Below are 20,123 nucleotides of genomic sequence, written 5' to 3' on the forward strand. Positions count from 1 at the left end.
TCTCCTTCATATCCTCTAGGTGCTAGCTATAACTCCCAACGGATTCTAAACACTATTATCTATAGGTTAAGGATAGCTAGTCAAGACCACATGTCAACACACGAAGCACATTCATCCTCCAATCTATCTTTCAAATCTCATTAGGTATAGTGAGATTGCTACTAGACACTTCATCTAAACTCACGAACAGTGTCCACCCCAAAACACCCCTTTTTACTCAACTTAGATTCATACACTCGTTTAAGTGTGAGTGTGTCTGTACATGTGATCACACCTTGCACATAAGCATCATTTCATTTACATTTCGTTCTATACATGCTTAGACCTCTTTTCATCACATCACACACTTTCTAATTATTTACATATTCATATAAGTCATGTTAGACATAATCCTTCACATACTTCTAATAAAAAGCTTCATAAAATACTTAACAAGAATAACTTCATTTAAGCATACTTTTTAGCCTTTTTCACATAATAGACACATACGGCACATTTAACAAGAATATCATCAATTTCATCTTACTTCACAAAAGAAGGCTTCATGGCCTCATTCACAATAAACAAGTAACTTCACATTCATACAATTTAAGTAAACACCTCCACAAAGAAAGTGGACTATACCACTCAAGAGCATTCCGAAATTGAAACTAAACAATAAAACAAACTTACCCCTTACTCGACGCTTTCATCACGTATAAAATATTTATCAATATTTAACCATAATAAAGGCTTTGGGAAGTATCTAATCAAGAATAAAAACAATAAGAAACCAAAGATCTAAGACTACCATGTCATGCCCATTTAACCCATATCTTAAACCAACATTAGATGAAAAGTTTTAAAATAATTTAATTGAAGTTTTAACCTTAAAATCGTAAAATAATATCCACAGTTGAAAACCTCTTTGGAAAATTAAATTGAAGGGACTCCTTGAATGAAGAGAGTTAAATTATGGATACCATACATAACATTCAAAAAAAAAGAAATGATTTTGATGAAGAAATAACCATAAATAGTCCTCCTAGTATTTCTTGACTTCTAGCTTCCATGGAGAATTGAGAGAGAATTCTAAGAGAGAGGGGTTTTGGGTTTTAGGAAGAGGGGTAAAAAATTAGGTCTAAGGGTTTATAACACTTTAATTTACCTAATAAAAAATAAAACTAATGACCCAGGGTCAGAAAGACTTGTGAAAAATTTACCAAACACCCCGAGACTTGGAAGAAAATTTACAGCTTTTGAAGCCATCACAGACGATACTTAACCAACAGACTGTCTGTGCATCGAAGGACCGTTGGTGGGCTATTATGGGTTCACACTTAGCTCCAAGTGGAACCTGACTAAAAAACCTTACAGTTCAAACAGACGGAGCAAGACGACAAGCCGTTGATTTGACCACTGGTCGTCGTTGCCTTCGTTGGTCGACATTGCCAAGGTAGTTTTAATATAAAACATGGCCCCTTTCTCTAGGGACCCTTGAGGGTCCGACGTGGGGTCGTACCCAAGAATTAAACCCCTAAAATAATTCATATTGGTCTTAGTAACATCCCACGAAAGTTTCAAGAAAAACGAACACATAAAATTCACTCAAACACCTCAAGACACACAAGCCCCATCTAAAGCACACCCTCTGGATGTCATGGACGTTCTTGGACGTTTTACCTCGAAACATAACTAAACTTCACACACTGCTTCATGAAACTAATGTAACTCATTTTAAAACAAAATAAACTCAAGAAACACTTACGAGTATCTAGTTCACTTTAGTTTGTTGGGGTGTTAAATTCTCCCTTACATAGAATAACATTCGTTCTCGAATAACACTAAAACTTTAAGATCAACAAGGATCACTTAGTATCACATAACACATTACAATCGTGATAAAACACTCAAAATCAAAGCACCAACAACCAACGAGCACCATTAACAATTTTAAACACTTAGCAACATAAGCACTTTTAGAAAAACTTCACAAACTTCAAAACTTCCCCTTAACCTTCCTTTATGGAGGAACTACCTTCTCAAACATCTAAAAAAACTGATACACAAAACTTTTGCACAAAATGAAACTTCCACCAAATGAAAAACAATTTTCTTCAATAATGAGAAATTTCATTGTGAGCATTCACTTATTCATTGCCAACATGCTTAAAAGTTCAAAAAATTTTATTCTTTGTGCAATTCATCAAGATTACATGATCATATGAAGTATAATACAATATAAACTCATCTTATTACATATTGAAACCTTACAATATGAAAAATGCAATTTTCTCAAAAATTTTGACTCCTTTACAGTGACTTCAAAACTTCACTATGCTACATGCTAAAATTTTTTATAATGCACCTTTCAAGCAACTTTAACAAGATGTCATGAGACTATTAGGGACAACAGTACACTAACTTACTCCAAATAGACTTGGTAAGTTTCACTAAGTGCAATGTGAGAGTTACAACCCATACTACCACTGCCACTTAGTGACTCTTAAGGATTCTCTTGGACTAAGTACTTTAAATGCATTTTATGAACATTCATTCTCCCCCACATAATTTGAATCCATCTTCAAGGTCATATACTTCACCCTTATGCCTCTCAAAAAGTAGGAGGTCACACTACCCTCAATTCATTCACATCAAGATTAAACATCAATATTACAAGTGAATCCTACCACTTCCCTTTTTGGATTCAAACCTAAATGAACTATCTTGAGCATTACTTCATTCAACTCTAGGCACCACTTAACTCAATATCATGGAACAAAACTTCCTCAGTAGATATTCATACTAGATTTCATCCTTAGTGAATGCTTATACAACAACATCCACCAAATCATAAGAATTACTATTCAAACATTAACAAAACAAGAGGGTTGCCCTCTACTCCTACAAAATCTCCACATTCTTACAATATTCCTCAAGTTTACACCTGAAAGTATTTCTACCATCATTGAAAAAAATCACAAGATAATTCATTTGCTCTCAAAAGCATTTTATTCAATCATTATCACTCTTAACATTCTTACAACTCGTCACCACATTGTTTCTCATCACAACAATCCCAAAACCATCATAACATCAAAACTCACGTTTCTCTCCTTCAAACTTTGAAAGTCTCCCCTTTAAAGCAATCAAACCTAGAATACTACCGGACAAGGGAATATAAGAGAGAGAGGCCTTATGAAGTTATGTTCTTTGGCACGATCCAAGAGTAATGAAGAAAGTGAAGTTGTATTGTCCTATAGTCTATTGTCCGTGCATGTGTGACGACTAAGACCAATGACCAACGTACTACTACATGTGTCTTCTTAGACTTTTAGACCATAAAATATTTCCCAAAACCTTATGCTCTAATACCAAGTTTGTCTCGACCGGAAAGCACCCCTTAGAAGTTAGGGAGAACCCTTATTTCGTGACCGGGCGCACTTGACCCTTGGGGATCTTGTACAAGCCCTTAACTATCGTTCATTACATAAAACTTGAAAAGTAGTATGGAATTTAATCTTTTCACGAACAAATTATATAAAAAGGAAGTCTTTCATAAATAATTAAGAAATATTCTCGTCACAAGACAAATTAAGACACGACATAATGAACTTAGTTACATGGCCCTCTACATTGGAAAGAGATACATAATATGTCTTAACATAAGGAAACTAAGAAGATAAGAATTATTGCCCTCGGATATATAAGGACACACTTGGTCTTCAAAGGAACTTTCCCAGGCTTTTCCTTCTACACATAAACCTTGCTTCCATAATCTATACTTATAGAGTATAGAAAAATACGGGGTTAGTACAAATAATATATTAAGTATGACATATGCAAAAACATGCAAAAAGGGAAATTTTAGTAAAATAACATTTCATGCCAATTTAGTATAACATTAATTAATTTAGAACCAAATCAACGTGAGAACAATCATTTGACAATTAAAGAAGAACTCACATAATTTTAACCAAAAAGAGGCATTTACAGTAACTTCCAAAAATATAATAGTGTGCTCAAAACTAACATATCAGTGAACTGAATTGAACTTAAACAATTAATCACTTAAAAATTCACAATGAATTATCTTATTCTAAGTGAGTGAACTTCCAATTACAAGCGAAAGAAAAAGTGAAATCATTTTCCATAAGAGTTTCCCTACCTCGGCATTATCTTAAGACTCATAAGGGATGAAATAAAGGAAGTATGCATATCCCTACTTAAATAAACACCTAAAAAATCCTCAAGACTACCACTTTCGGCTTACTAAGCTTGGGAGAAACAAGTCCCTCACTCAATGGAAAGGCATTAAAAGACAGCCAACAAACCACCAAAGTCTTCTGTTTTTGAATGCCTACTTAGTGCAATGAGTAGATATAAGCCCATACCACCACCTACCCTATATAGTACATTCTTTTAGAAGGTTTGGCACCAAGTCTTCTTTGGTAAGGTCCTACCTAGTGCAATGAGTAGAAAACGTCCCATATCACCACCTACCATAAGTAGTATGTCTTTTGGAAGACTTAGTTCAATCAATTCTTTTATGGGGGGTTAGCTTAAAAGCCATAGACCATGAGAGCTAGATATGGAATCCCGACATAAATTTGTATCAGATGAGCGATCCTCACATTCCTAGAGTAAGGTAATTTTTTTTAGTTTTTACATGTCTTTCCTAATACCTACACCCATGTGGGTGCATAGTTAAGGGATAAGGAGATTTCTACTAAGCAAATAATTTTCTACTCACGAGGAGTACTCATATCAAGAGGTATATATGAATACAACGTCTCAACTCGCGAAGTGTAATCTGCCTCTCCTTAATATCCTCTCGGTGCTAGGCATTACTTCCCACGTATTCTCAACATTATTTTCTATAGGATTAGGATAGCTAGTGAATACCACATCTCAACTCATGAAGGGCATTCATCGTCAAACCTATCTCAGAAATCTCCTTAGAACTAGTGAGTTTTCTATTAAACACTTCATCTAAACTCACGAAGAGTGTCCACCCCAAGAGAACCTTTTTTACTCAACTTAGATTCATACAATCTTCTAAGTGTGAGTGTGTGTGTAAATGTGAGCACACTTTGCATATAACTATTATTTCATTTACAGTTCATTCTATACATTTTTAGACAACCTTTAATCATATCATACACTTTAACATGCTTTACATAATTATATAAGTCATCTTAGACATATTCGTGAACATACTTCTCATAACAAGCTTCATAAAACACATAACAGGAATAACTTCATTTAAGCATACTCTCTACCCTATTTCAAATAATAGCTTCGTAAGGCATATTAAACAAGATAAGCATCATTTTCATCATAATTCACATAACAATCCTTCATGTCCTCATTCACAGTGAACAAGTAATTTCACATTCATAAAATTAAAATAAACACCACCACCAAGAAGGTGGACCATACAACTCAAGCATATTTCAAAATTGAACCTAAAAAACATAATCAACTTACCCTTTCATCATAGATTTAATCACCATAACCTTTTTCTAAGTATTTAACAATAATAAATCCCTTTGGTCAGTAGCTAAACAACAATAACAACAAGAAGAAACCAAAGCTCAAAGACTACCATTCAATTAACCCATTTCTTGTTCCAACATTAGATGAACTGATTTAACATGATTCCATTGAATTTTTAACCATAAAATCATCAAAAAGAATAATAAATACCATTATTAATTCATTAGAAACATTTTTATGCGAGGCCCATATTTAGAGTTTAAGATAATAGAAATTGGTTTGAAAACCCCTTTTTAAAATTAATTTGATGTATTTCCTTAAATGGAAGAGAGTTCAAGGATGGATATCATACCTCATATTCCAAATTCCTTCTAGCATTTCTTTACTTCTATATTCCATGGTGACTTGAGAGAGAATTCTAAGAGAGAGGGGTTTTGGGTTTTAGGTAATAGGATATAAAATTAGATCTTAGGGTTTAGAACAGTTTAATATACTTAATAAACACTAAAACTAACGTCCTTGGTTTATAAAAGACCTCAAAGACGCGACCTAACTAATGGACCGTTGGTGTGGTCTCGTAGGTTGACATTTAGATCCACATGGATCCTGACTAACCAACCTTGTAGGTACAATCACCTGAGAAATATGACGGGCCATTGGTTGGACCACTTGCCGTCTGTTTCTTCATTGGTGGACACTTTCAAGGCAATTTTTGTCAATGATTTGGGCCCTTTCTCTAAGACCACTTGTGGGTCCTAGGTGGGTTCGTGCTCAAACCTCAAACCCCTAAACTAAGTTATCTAGGGATTAGTATCATCCCACGCAAGTTTCAAGGAAAAAAGAACACATAAAACTCACAGAATCACCTCAAGACACACAAGCGCAATCTAAGGCACAACCTCTGAACGTCATGGACGCTCTCTGACATTTGACCTCCAACGTTAACCAAATTTCACACAAATCCTAAGAACACTAAATTAACTAATTTTAAAAAAATTAACTCAAGAATCATTCAATAGGCTCTAGTTCACCTAAGTTCATCTTGGGGCGTTACATTTACGACTTGTCACCTATGGACCGTCACGCAATAAATGGACCATCCTGTTGGTCCGTAGTTTGATAAATAAAACTAGTCAAAAAGGGTGAACATCTTCCTATGACTAAGTGTCAACCTACGATGTTCACCTACGGGGCGTCGACTGACCTACTCATCGTTGATTGCCTACCATAGTTTGGTTGGTCTGATAGCTTTAGGCTCTAGTGAATGGTTCTTTCTCAAAGACCCTTGGTTGGCCTTTGGTTATGTTTGACTGGAAATTTCCAACCCAAATATGATCTTGTACTAGTTTAGAATCTCTCGCATTAATTTCATAAAAACTGAAAATGTAAAAATCGACGAAACATGTTAAGACACACAAGGTCATTTTACGGCAAACCTTTCGAACATCATGAACATTCTTTGACGTTTGACCTCGAAACTTCATGACACATGACACATACACTATAAAAATATTATTACTCATATAAGGACCTCATAAGATAATGACACACACATAAGCACATAAAAACACATAAGGCATATAGGTGACTTAGTCGTCAAATGTCTTGGTCATCCATTTACCTTTGACTTCCATTCCACCTAAATATTTACAAACTACCTCATTATAACATTAAAACAAATTTTAGGAACATAGAGCCTCATGACCGACATGTAAGAATCTAGTTTCACATAAGTTATTTTACAGGTATTACAAATTAACAACTATTGACCATCAATAAATAGTTAAACAGTGATAAAAGACTATAATTCATCATCATTGAAAAACATCCAAAATTGTCTTTGAAAGACTATAATTCATTATCCAGATTGAAAAACTAATTTTGGGGAAGCTGAAAATTGTCTTTGAAAGGGCCTCTTGGGGAAAAGAATTCCAAAATTGAAACAAACCATACCTTAGTGATAATCTTCACATGAATTTATGATGAAAAACATGGTGAATTCGTCATTGAATTGGAACTCTATTATTGCTTTTATGGAGGTTTGAGATTTGTGAGATAGGTTCTAGAGAGATGTTAAAAAAAATTGGCTTTGGGAAGATAATGGGGTTTTAGGTTAGTTAATGAGTTGGAACCCTTTATATAGTAATTAAATAACTTTATTAATCACTTATAATACCTTTACTAATCAATTCAATAATCCAGTACTTAACTCCCTTAACTAGAACTTAATAGTAAAATTTTACCCCCAACCAAAAACACCCCGACCGAGGGGCCGTTGATTAGACCACGGACTGTCCTGCTGGTCTCTGTTTCAGTACACAGACTGTATTTTTGTACTTTTTCAACATATTTCTATGTCCAAAAAAAAGATGACCATCGATGGGTTGTTGACCCGTCGACGGCTCGTCTATTGGTTAGTGGATTGACACTTCCATGTAAGGCAAAAATGGGTCGTACAAAGTCATTTTGACTCTAAGAAAATTCTAATACATGTTTAGTATTATTTGACCACCTGTTGAAACTCATGAAAAACATGTCAATGCATACTAGCACACATTTAACTCCGGATGCTAGTTTCGTAACTTGTTTACTCCAACCTTCCTACAAAGCTTCAATACATTATTTTAGGCTTAGAAACATGTTTGTGAGTCTTAGTTCATGTATTGAAGCTCTAGACAAAGTCATATACTTTTGGAGCGTTACAATAATCTAGTGTAATTATTCTCTCGTGGGACTTTCCCAATTGTACTCTAAACTAGAGTATGTTACGAATGTTCGAATAATGTGAAACAACATTCTTACATAATATAGGATCTATTATGAAAGTGCATTCTCATCTTAGAAACTTTTAGTCTATATGATGTATGAGGGACAAAGTCCATAAAGCCTACTTTATAAACTAATGATAAATAAATAAGAAGGACTTTAAGCTTAGTCTTGAGTGGATATGTACAATGAGGAAAAAACCCCTCCACTAATGTAATAGGTTGGGTTATCCAAGACTCAAGATATTTATGCCTCTCCACTAATTAAATAGCTTGGGTTAGTAGAATAAATCTCACTATACCTTAACTACGTTCCCCCCATAGGCTATAACTAGTGGATCCACCTAAATAGACATTATGTAGGTTCTACCTTGTCAAGTCGAACTCCTTCTTATGGTGTTGGGTTATATGAGACCGGATTCCATGTATTTCATATGGTCTATGTATGTTTTGGCTATGCATTCATAAAGATAAGATATGAACTAAGATAAGAGATGAATATTATTCATGATTCTAACATTACTACTTCGTGTAGGTAGAAATATGGACCCTTCTTATACATTGCACAAGTGGACTCGACAGGGAGGTATTTTAATGACCCAAAATTGTCCCCTAGATGAAGACGGCAACCCTTCAGTCAGAATAATAGTGTACTTGACCTTTCGGAGGTTTGTACAAGCATTACTTTTTTTTGTAAAGATAAGTAGTGCGGCATTAAAACATTTCACAAAAAAATTTAATAAAGAGAACAACTTTCATAAAATCTAAAGACTGATCTGGTCTTTAGAATCAGACTTAAAGCCACGGTATAAATAACAAAGGACTCTACCCTTTACATTAAATGAAAATACCTAATATTTTTTAATGATAGAAAGTAAGAAGTAGAAAGTATGCCCTCGGATATATGAGGAGATACTTAGTATTGAAAAAGTAGATTCCCAAAAGTGTCTTCTAGTCTTCAAACCTGCCTCCAACCTATTCTTATTAAGAATATAAAAGTATGGGGTCACACAAAACAATGTACTAAGTATGACATATGCAAAGACATCAAAAAAGGGACATTTTAATAAAATAAGCTTTTATGCAAATTAAGTAAAACCTTCATTATTATAGAGTTAAAAATAGTATAAGAATCATCATTAATCACATAATATAGAACTATCAGTTTTTTACAACTAAAAGACATTTTACAGTAAGCCAAACAACATTACAGTTGATTAGTGACATGCTAAAGTGAACATTATTAAACCTTACAGTGAACTATTAATCCCAATCATCGAGAACTTGTTTTCTTAAGGTTTCCCTAACAATTTTATGCTAATACTCTCTAAGGTATGACAAAAAGGTACTGCCCATACATCCCCTTCAAGGCACAGCAAAGCGATCCTTATGACTACCAACCATAGGCTTACCTCGGCCGGGAAACAAGTCCACAATCTTGGATAGACATTTGAAAGACATTTGTAAATTAAGTACCTCATGTAATTACCCTTGTCTGATAGGACTTATAAGTTACAATAAGTGAAATGTGAATGTAGCATCCCATACTACTATTCCCACATAGTACTCGTTGAGGATTCCCTTGGATTAAGCGATCTACATTATTCATATATAACCCCAATGAATAAAAGTTACTTATAACATTCTTCATTAAAATTATATGTTAAGTTACCTAACATCATTTACAACACAAGATAGAACACACAAGGACTCCCCTTTCAAAGTGTCTATTTATTTCAAATGATAGATAGCCTCAGATACCACCTCCTACCTTAACTAGTACGTTCTTTTAGGAGACTTAGTTCATTCATTATTTTGTGGGGATTATCTTTAACCGAATATACCATGAGAGCTAGACATGGAATCCCGATAGTACCCACATTGTATAAGGGATCCCCATGCTTAGGGTAGGGTCATTCTCTTGGCTTTTACTTTGATTTTTCAATAGCTACACCTATGAAGGTGAAAGTTACGTGATAAAAAGGTTTGTACTAATAAAATAATTTCTACTAGCAAGGAGTACTCACATAAAGAGGTATATTGAAATATAACATCTCAAGTCACGATGTGTAACTACCCTTCTTCATATCCTCTCAGTGGTAGGCATAATCTATGAAAGACATACAATCTTAGTTTCATAATGCATACCAACATGAACCTCATCATTGTCAGCTCATTTCACACATCAGGCCTTCAAATCCGTAATCACAACACATACAGAAGCATATACAAATACATAAATTAAACACCGCCACCAAGAAGGTGGACCATACCACTCAACAATATTTCATAATAATAGTTATACAACATAACAAACTCAGCGATTAACAAATCTTTCACAACCTATAAACGATTCTTCAGTAATTCATCTTAATATGGCCCTTAGGGCAGTATCTAGAAAATAATAACTACATAAAGAAACGTTCATACACTACACCAACATGTTCATTTAACCCATTTGTTAAACTAAATGTTGGAAATATGCATAAGCATGAGTTCATTAGGGTTTAGATATTAAATTAATCAATTATACTATGAAAAATGTTTGAATCATTAATAGAGATTTTTATGAAGATCCATGCTTAGAATCAAAGATAGAAGAACATAGAGTCTGAAAACCAATTTTGACATATTTTAGAAATTGCTCCTTGAATGGAAGAGAGTTCAAGGATTACTACCATACCTCAAAGATAAGGAAACCCACTAATTTTTGGTGAAGAAACGTTCCCCACCAGCCCTTCTATCTCTTCCTTGATTCTTAGCGCCAATGGTTACTTGAGAGAGTTCTTCGTTAGAGAGAGAGTTTGAATATTGAAGTAAGGGGTCTTGTCCAGGTCTAGGACTTAAAACTAGATTAATATATCTTTAAAAAACTAAAAATAGCGTCCTAAAGATATATATTAAACTTAGGGTGAATTTACAAAACACCACAAGCCAACACAGTTGAACTTGACAACGTTTGCAGGACCAATCGATGGACCCATGGAACTTGGTGTCGACTGAACGACGGGCCGTGCTTAATAGGCTTCATTTGGGTATGCATCTTCTGTTGGAGTATTGAGATCCCACGCCAATTGATGACCTACCGCCTAGACGACGGGGTGTCGTCTTGACTGGGGACATTAAGCTTCTAGGCGTCTATTGAGCAGTGATTTTGATGCTTGGGTGCTATGTCGTGGGTCCTCTTCTTGGACACCTCCTGGGTCCTAGGTAGAGTCGTACACAAACGTTTAATTCCTATACAATGTCATCTAGGTAGTAGGAAAATCCCACCTCAACTTCGAATAAAAAAACATGTAAAACTCACTAAAACACATCAAGACACAAAAGCACTTTCTAAGACACATCTTCCGAACGTCGTGGCATTAATTGACGTTTGACCTCCAAATGTCACAAAACATCACACACTACTATAAAAAATTCATTATAACTATATTTACAATAACATTAAATCATGAAAAAATTACGAATATCTAGTTCACCTTAGTTCGTTTTATGGTGTTAAATTCTCCACCACTTAGAACAATATTTTTCCACAAATGACACTACACATATTAAGAACATCAAGGACTCAATTTTCAAAATATTTCACATCACATCATGATAAAAACATTCATAGTCAATCAATCAAACTTACAAGGAACATAAACTACACATTCAAAAGCGTTACCTATGCAATACAGACAAGTTTCTAAAAAAATATTTCAAAATTCAGCAAACACTTAATTCTTCATTTTATTGAGGAACTACCTTCTCGAAAACTAGTCATGCTGACAAACATCATTTTGAACATATTGGAACCATTTTTAATGAAAATTAAATTTTTCTCAAACTTTGATATCTTACAGTGAACATCAATTTTCACACAATGAAACATGCATGAATTTCCACAATTTCTTCTTTAAGCATTTTATCAAGCAAGCATGATAATAAGTAAGACAAAACAATATTATATTGTTTTACCAGATAAAGAAAGTCAGCAAGGGTTAATTCTTGACGGGACTATCAAATTCGGATTAGTTATCCCTCCTAGCCCCCACCCAATTTGAAGGGTTCTTCTTTGGAGCATTTGGATCATGACCACCTTTAGGAGATTCATTGTCATCTTTTCCATTTGCATTGTTTTTTGGTCCTTCCCTCATTTCGTGGTTCTTACTACAATATGCAAAATCAAACATCCGATCCGTAAAGACAGATACCCATGTTTTGCTTCCCATAAGTAGTACACATAGGCCTCTCTAATGTATGGCCACCTCCTTGGGAATTTTTGTTGGAAACTCTATCCTTGTTCCCCATGGAAGACTCTAGGTGAAATAACCTTCTCTTAGGTTTTCGGTTACTAGATTCATCAAACATAGGACTCTTCCCCTCTTGTCGAAGGTCAATTCTGTTGGACTTGTCAATTGGTTGTGCATACACCACGAGTCTAGAGATATACATGTCAGTAAGATGAATTTTAGTACGACACTCCTTTTACACAAAGTTACACACTCCCATCACAAATTTTTTCATCCTATCCCTACGGTTGGCTACCATAGTTTGGTCATACCTATAGAGTTATGTGAAATTGAGACAGTTATCTTTCACACTCGTTCCCCATTGACAAAGGTTCATGAATTCAACCATCTTCTTCTCCCTCAACTTTAAAGGATAGAACATATCTTGAAAAGCTTCTTTGAATGCTTCCCAATGTACTGGAACATCCCTTAAAGGTCTCTCATCCCTCCATTGCTTAAACCACACTTGACCCATATGTTTGAGTTTATAAGTAGCTAGCTCTACTCTCTCCCTAGAGGTCACAGCTAGAGAATCCACCACCTTGAATATCTCAGCTATGAAGCTTTGTGGGTCTTCATCCACATTAGTGCCATAAAAAGTAGGAGGGTTCCTGTTGATAAAATCACAAAATCTAGAAGTGTGAGTAATCACATTTTCTTGAGGTCCATCTCATTGGTGAAATTGGGCAACCAAATAATTAGTGATGACTTCAGATTGAGCCTTCATGAGTTGGGTCAAGTTCATTAGGGAAGACCGTAACTATGCATTAGTCATATGCCCTCCAATAAAGGAAGGTTGAGTATCTTAAGACATAGGGGTCATTTGATGTCCTTGGGGACCTTGTGGTTTTTGAGTATAAACTGCCTCATTTGCATACTCTACTCTAACTATAGGGACCTTGTCAATACGGGGAGGGATCCTCTCATTAGCTACACATTCCTCCTCCCTCCTAGTGGTTCGCTCCTCATATTAATGTCTATGATCACAAAGAGAAGAGGTTGAGAAAGATATCTTATAGACTCAACTATAAGGCATGACATAAGAATAATAAAGAAAATGAAACTTCTATTATCTTATAGCCTCTTATCCATGGATTTGTCGTGACTCATACAAATGAAATAAAACTCTACTAGACGTTGCTTGTGAGACTGTAGACCCTAAACTATTTCCATACACTTTTGCTCTCATACAAAGTTTGCAACGACTTGAAAGTACCCTTTGAAGAAGGGGGAAACCCTTAGGTCGGACAATTGCTTACTTGACCTTTCAGAGGTCTTGCACAAGCCTTAGCTGTTACTTATTACACAAGACATCAAAAATAGTGCCGAATTAAAACTTTTCACGAATAAATTTATTAAAGAGATCATCCTGTATAAAAGCTATATTAAATAAAGAGATCATCCTGTATAAAAGCTAAGTATTGATCTCTTCTTCAAAAGCTGACTTAAAGACACGACATAAATATCGTAGAGGCACGACCATTCACATTAAAGGAAAATACATAAAAAGTCTTAATGATAGAAACCAAGAAGTAGAAACTATGCCCTCGGATTTATGAGGACATACTTAGCCTTGATAGAGTAGATTCACAAGATTTTCTTCGAGAGTTCAAGCTTACCTCCAATCTATTGTTATTGAATGTCACACCCAGAAAGAACCCCTTAGACGTAATAGGTGTCGGTGTCCTCTGGGAGGACAAAGACTAGCTTCTTAGGTCAATTTTTTTACAAAAAATGTAAGATTTTCAATATCTTTCTTGACGTTTACATAGACCTTTACCATACAAATAATATTGTTATATGGAGTATACATAATCCATTTATAAAGGAAGATTATTTAGTCTTCTACCTTTATTACGCATATACATAAGATACTTAACATAGTCATAAACCTATATCCCATAACCATCTAAAATAAGAGTATATAAATTTGGTATATCCCATATATCAACGTAATAAAGCCACATATAGGCTATACAATGTTTATTACTCAAATGTAAACGAAAGAAATAGAAATCATATAACTAGAATAACATCATAAAGATTGATAGTGGCATTTCCTTTGGAAATTGAGGACCTACCCAACTTGGATGAATGATAATTCCATGTCTTCCTTCAAAGTCGTCTCGAAAGACCTTCAATGATAGGAACTTAAAATGTTGGGAAAAAATAAGAAAACAGAGTTAGTACACCACTTGTGCTAAATATGACACCATATGCACACACATCATGAAATCAAGCTAAAAAGGGACATTTCATTAAATTATACAGTTTCATTTGAAAACCTTCATGAAAATACAAGAAGACCATACCAATAAATAATACATATAGCAATCAATAATACACATATATTATGTCAAGATTATGATGACAAGACTTACTCAATCACCTTCACAATGCCTTCACCGAGGTCTTACCATCAACCTCCACTTAACCCAACAAAGTTACAATAGTATCACATAATAATAACCAACCTGATAACAAGTCCAATTAAATCATTATACAAAAATACATTACTATTCTATAGCTTAGAATTTAACACATAGATCATATCATAGACTACTTCACTACCTAGGTCATTTAATTAATACATAGCATAATTAGATAAAATTTATCAATATCAACTCATATTTAGTATAATAAAAACATAGGATAGTAATTCATACACTAACCAAGACAATTACATCAGTACTAGATAGTTCAATTCAAGGTCACAACGTAGGGTTAAGTCAAAAAGGTCATCTTATATAAACTTGACCAATCCATAAAGAAAAAACATAATTGAATTAGAATACATGTTACTCTATTCATAATATAGAGGCGCACTCTGATACCATTGATGTCCAGTAGCTTTTATAGTAATGGCTGGATCTACTACTACCTCGTCCATTGAGTATAACAGAGCAAATGATGGTATAGCAATCAACATAGGGATGATACTAGGAAAAATAGTATGAAGAATAAAAAAAAGCAATTCCAAGGATCAACTTTGTATTGGATTAAAACCCACTGATTTCACACTTTTGAAATCAATTTGATGGAACCCTTCAGGGAAAGAAGTCCCAAAGGTGAAAGGAATAACATATTTTTTTTGATGAATATTTATGGAGAAAAATTGGTTATTGATGCCCTAAAACCCACCTTCACCTTGTATTCTATGTTGTTCTTCAATTTAAGAGAGAAAAAGAAGAGTAAAGGAAGAGAATTTCGATTTGGGAATAATGAGAGCTTAGGTAAGTTTAATTAGCGTAGGATCTTTATATAGGTTCTTAAACAACATAATTAGACAACCCTTAACCCCTACTTAATAAACAAACCACTGAATTCATTAACTTGACTAACTTAAAAACGAGTAGTAAAATCAGTCCCTCAAAGACGAGATTTTGACCAACGCTCCGTTTATAAATGGACGACTAGAAGACCCTCCTTCCTATTGGTCTATCGTTAGTGACTGGGTATTATCAAAAAAGTATTCTAAGGATTTGGATAAGTGTCCATTGATAGAAGCAGTCCACGCTCCGTCAATTGGACAATGGATCGTTGGTTGCATCCATTAGTGGACACTACTATGGACAACCTTTTACCCCAAAATGCAAGGGTCCTTTTCATGGTCCCTTGGTTGGTCCTTGGGGATTCGTACCCGGATAATTGGACTATGAACTAACTATAATACATGTTAGACACCCTTTCACAAAATTTCATCATTTTCCAACTCCTAAAACATTGTCAAATAGTTAAGGCACACTAACATCTCGTTGAACTAGTTCCGAACGTCATGGACGTTCAGTGACATTTTGGTTTCTAAGCCTCCTTAGTGACTTATATAAAATTTGACCTTAAAACAGATCCTAAGCCTTTTAAAACCTATGCTAGGTTCTAGAACACGTCTTAGAATTTCCAGAGTATTACATTGAGTATAGAAAATTATAGGGTTAGTACAAAACAATGTACTATGTATGACATGAAAAAGCATGCAAAAAGGGACATTTTAGTAAAATAAAATTTTATGAAAATTAGGTAAAACCATCTTGTTTATGGAGGTAAAAATAGTATATGAATCACAATTAGTCACATAAAGACACAACAAAGTGATCTTTAAGACTACCAACCATAGGCTTACCTCGGTCAGGAAACAAGACCAAACCCTTGGATAGACATTCGTAAATTAAAGACCTCATGTAAGTACCCTTCTCCAATAGGACTTGTAAGTTATACTATGTGTAATGTGAGAGTAGCATCCCATACTACTACTCCCACTTAGTACTCCTTGAGGGTTCCCGTGGATGAAGCACTCTACATTATTCACTCATAATTTTGACACATAAAACTTAAGTTTAACTTGCTTCATTAATGATAGACTTTAAGTCATCTAAATTCATTTACTTCACATCATAGAACACGTCAACACTCCCCTTTAGAAAGGTCTACTTAATGCAATTGATAGATAGCTTCCCATACCACAACCTACCCTAGTACTACGTTCTTTTAGAAGAATTAATTCATTCATTCTTTTGTCGCGCTTATCTTTAACCTACATAGACCATGAGAGCTAGACATTGAATCCTGATACTATACCTATTGGATAAGGAATCACCATGCCTAGGTTAGGTTCATTCACTTAGCTTTTCCATGGCTTTTCCAATAGGTACACATGTGCGGGCGCATAATTAAGGTATAAGGAGATTTCTACGAAGTAACTCATACATTACTAATGAGGAGTACTCATCTCAAGAGGTACATTGGAATACAACATCTCAATTCATGAAGCATAACCACCCCTTCTTCATATCCTCTCTGTTCTATCCATCCTCCTACCTATCTTAGAAATCACTAGGAATATAATGAGTTTGATACTAAACACTTCATCTCAAGTCACGAAGAGTAATCACCCCGAAACTCCCCTTAATAACATTTACTAGCTTCATTTATTCATTCAAGTGTTAGTGTGTGTGTACATATTAGCACACGTTGCAAATAATAACCATTTTATTAGCATTGAATTTTAGAAAGGCTTACACCTTCATTCATAATATCTCAAACACTAACATGCTCGACATATATACATACTTCATTTACGAATAATCTAACCAAGACATACAATTCCAAGCTTTATAATGCATATCAAAATGAACCTCATCATTTCCACTTCATTTCACATATTAGGACTTCAAATCCATACTTAAAAAACATAAAATACCATACCACTTAAGAGCATTTTATAATAAGACTTATATAACATAACCAACTCACCATTTAACAATGATCTTACCACCAATAACCAATACTTGAATAATTCATCATAATATGGCCCTTAGGGCATTAGATAAAGCATAGTAACAACAAAAAGAAACAAAACTTCATACACTACACAAATATGTTTATTTAACCCAGTTCTTATGATAAATGTTGGAAATATGAATAAGTATGAGTTCATTAGGGTTTTGATATTTAAATCTTAAATTACTACTAGAAATAATATATTAGAATCATTAAAATACATATATATGAATACCTATGCTTAGAGTTAAAGATTGAAAAAGATAGAGTTTGAAAACACTTTTTGAAATCTTTTACAAAGGACTCCTTGAATGGAATAAAGTTCAACGATTACTACCATGTCTCAAAGAGAAGGACACACAAACAGCCATTTTTTTTAATCAACTTTCTCAAACAGATCTCCTAGATATTCCTTGTGTCTTAGCTCCAATGTTGACTTAAGAGAGTTTCTTTAGAGAGAGCTTGAATATTTTAAGTGAATGGTTTTTTATAGGTCTAGGACTTACTACTAATTTATTATACCTTTAAAACACTAAAGAAATTTTCGTAGGGTCATAAAATACTTGTGTTGAATTTAAAAAATACCCCAATCCAAAAAAGTGAAAATGTGACGCTTTTGCATGACCCATCAACGGACCCAAGCAATGGGGCATCCTTTAACTGACGGCACGTGCTGCGTGGGCGTCATTTGGGTCAGCATCTTCAATTAGAGTGTTGAGATTCCACTCCAAGTCTTGACCTACTCTTTTAGATGGCGGTACGTCATCGTGACTACAACCAATAAGCTGCTAGGAGTCCATGCAGTGGTGATTTGGCAGCTTGGGTGTTTAGTCTTGGTTTCTCTTATAAGACCCCTCATGGGTCCTACGTGGGGTCATACCCAGACATTAAACCCCTATACAATGTCATCTAGTTCATAGGAATATCCCACGTCAATTTTTATTAAAAGGAACACATGAAACTCACTAAAACATATTAAGACACACAAGCACTTTCTAATACACACCTTCCAAATATGATGGACGTTCATAGATACATTTATGAATCTCTAGTTCACCTTAGTCCATTTTAGTGTGTTACAATTATAATGTTGTTCCTTTATATAGTAAGGATTATGGTTCATGTATGTCAATATTAATGTGTGTCAAGGGTGAATTTACCTTTATCATCACATAATTATGATTATGTATGTGAATTACATTTATGGGTTCTAAATGGTTTTTCTTGGTATATGTTGAGATATCGTACTCCATGTGTCCATTACACAAGAAATCTTGTGAAGGGGTTGTTAGGGTGTTTTGCTTATGATATAAACTAAATGAGTTACACCTAAAATGTAATGAGTTAAATAGTTCTTATGTGACCATAAATGAAGTATGTTGGTCTTATGTCTAGGGTTATATGCATGTGTTGTATGTTATTGAATGAAATGTACCTAAATCTAGGGTGACTTTTTTAGGATCACTTGGTTTGAGTAGTAATATGGGTTTCTTCTTGTACATTGCACTAGTGGGATTTTGAGGTTGTCTTAGGTGATGGCTCTTATGTGTAAATTGTGCTATCATGTGGATGTCTTATATGTGAAGCAATGGCTTCAGGTATTATTTTTAATGTATCCATGTCAATATGATGCAGGTGAAATATATTGTACTTATATTATCAATGTTCATGATGTTTTACTCTAAAAATAAATGATGCATACTTAGTGAATTTGTGTACTAATACAATTCTTCATCGTTTTTTTACACAAAATGTAGGTGTTGATGGCTAGAGATCGTTCCTAGAATTAAAAGCTTCGATAACTATTCCCTGGTTTAAGTTGGTCCCTATTCTATTCTATTGATATCGAGTCTAATAGGGTAAAAGGAGACTTATAGTCTAAACTATGTACTTACGATTTTATAAATGAAGTCATATTATAGAATAAGATTATACCATGAAAAGTTTTAAAATTTTCTGCTAATTTTATGATTATGCGATGAATAAATGCTACGAGGCTTGTCTAAAACCTCCAATAGGTATACAACACTGCTATTTTTGATAAGGTGATCCTCAGTTTTTATATTTGACTCAACGCATCCGCAATTACATAGGATTTTCCTTGTTGGTAAGGACACTCATATAAAAGTCCTTTAGGAGTTCTAACCATCTTCTTTGTCGGAGATTTAACTCCATCTAAGTAAACATATATTGAAGACTTTTATTGTTGTTGTACACATCCACATGCACCCCATATTAGGTACTGTCTCCATTTATTAAAATCAAACACTACTACCACTAATTCAAGACCATAAATTGGATAGTTCTTCTCATGCACCTTGAGTTG

The sequence above is a fragment of the Solanum lycopersicum genome, chromosome 3, assembly GCF_036512215.1.
Source record: "Solanum lycopersicum chromosome 3, SLM_r2.1".
NCBI lineage: Eukaryota > Viridiplantae > Streptophyta > Magnoliopsida > Solanales > Solanaceae > Solanum > Solanum lycopersicum.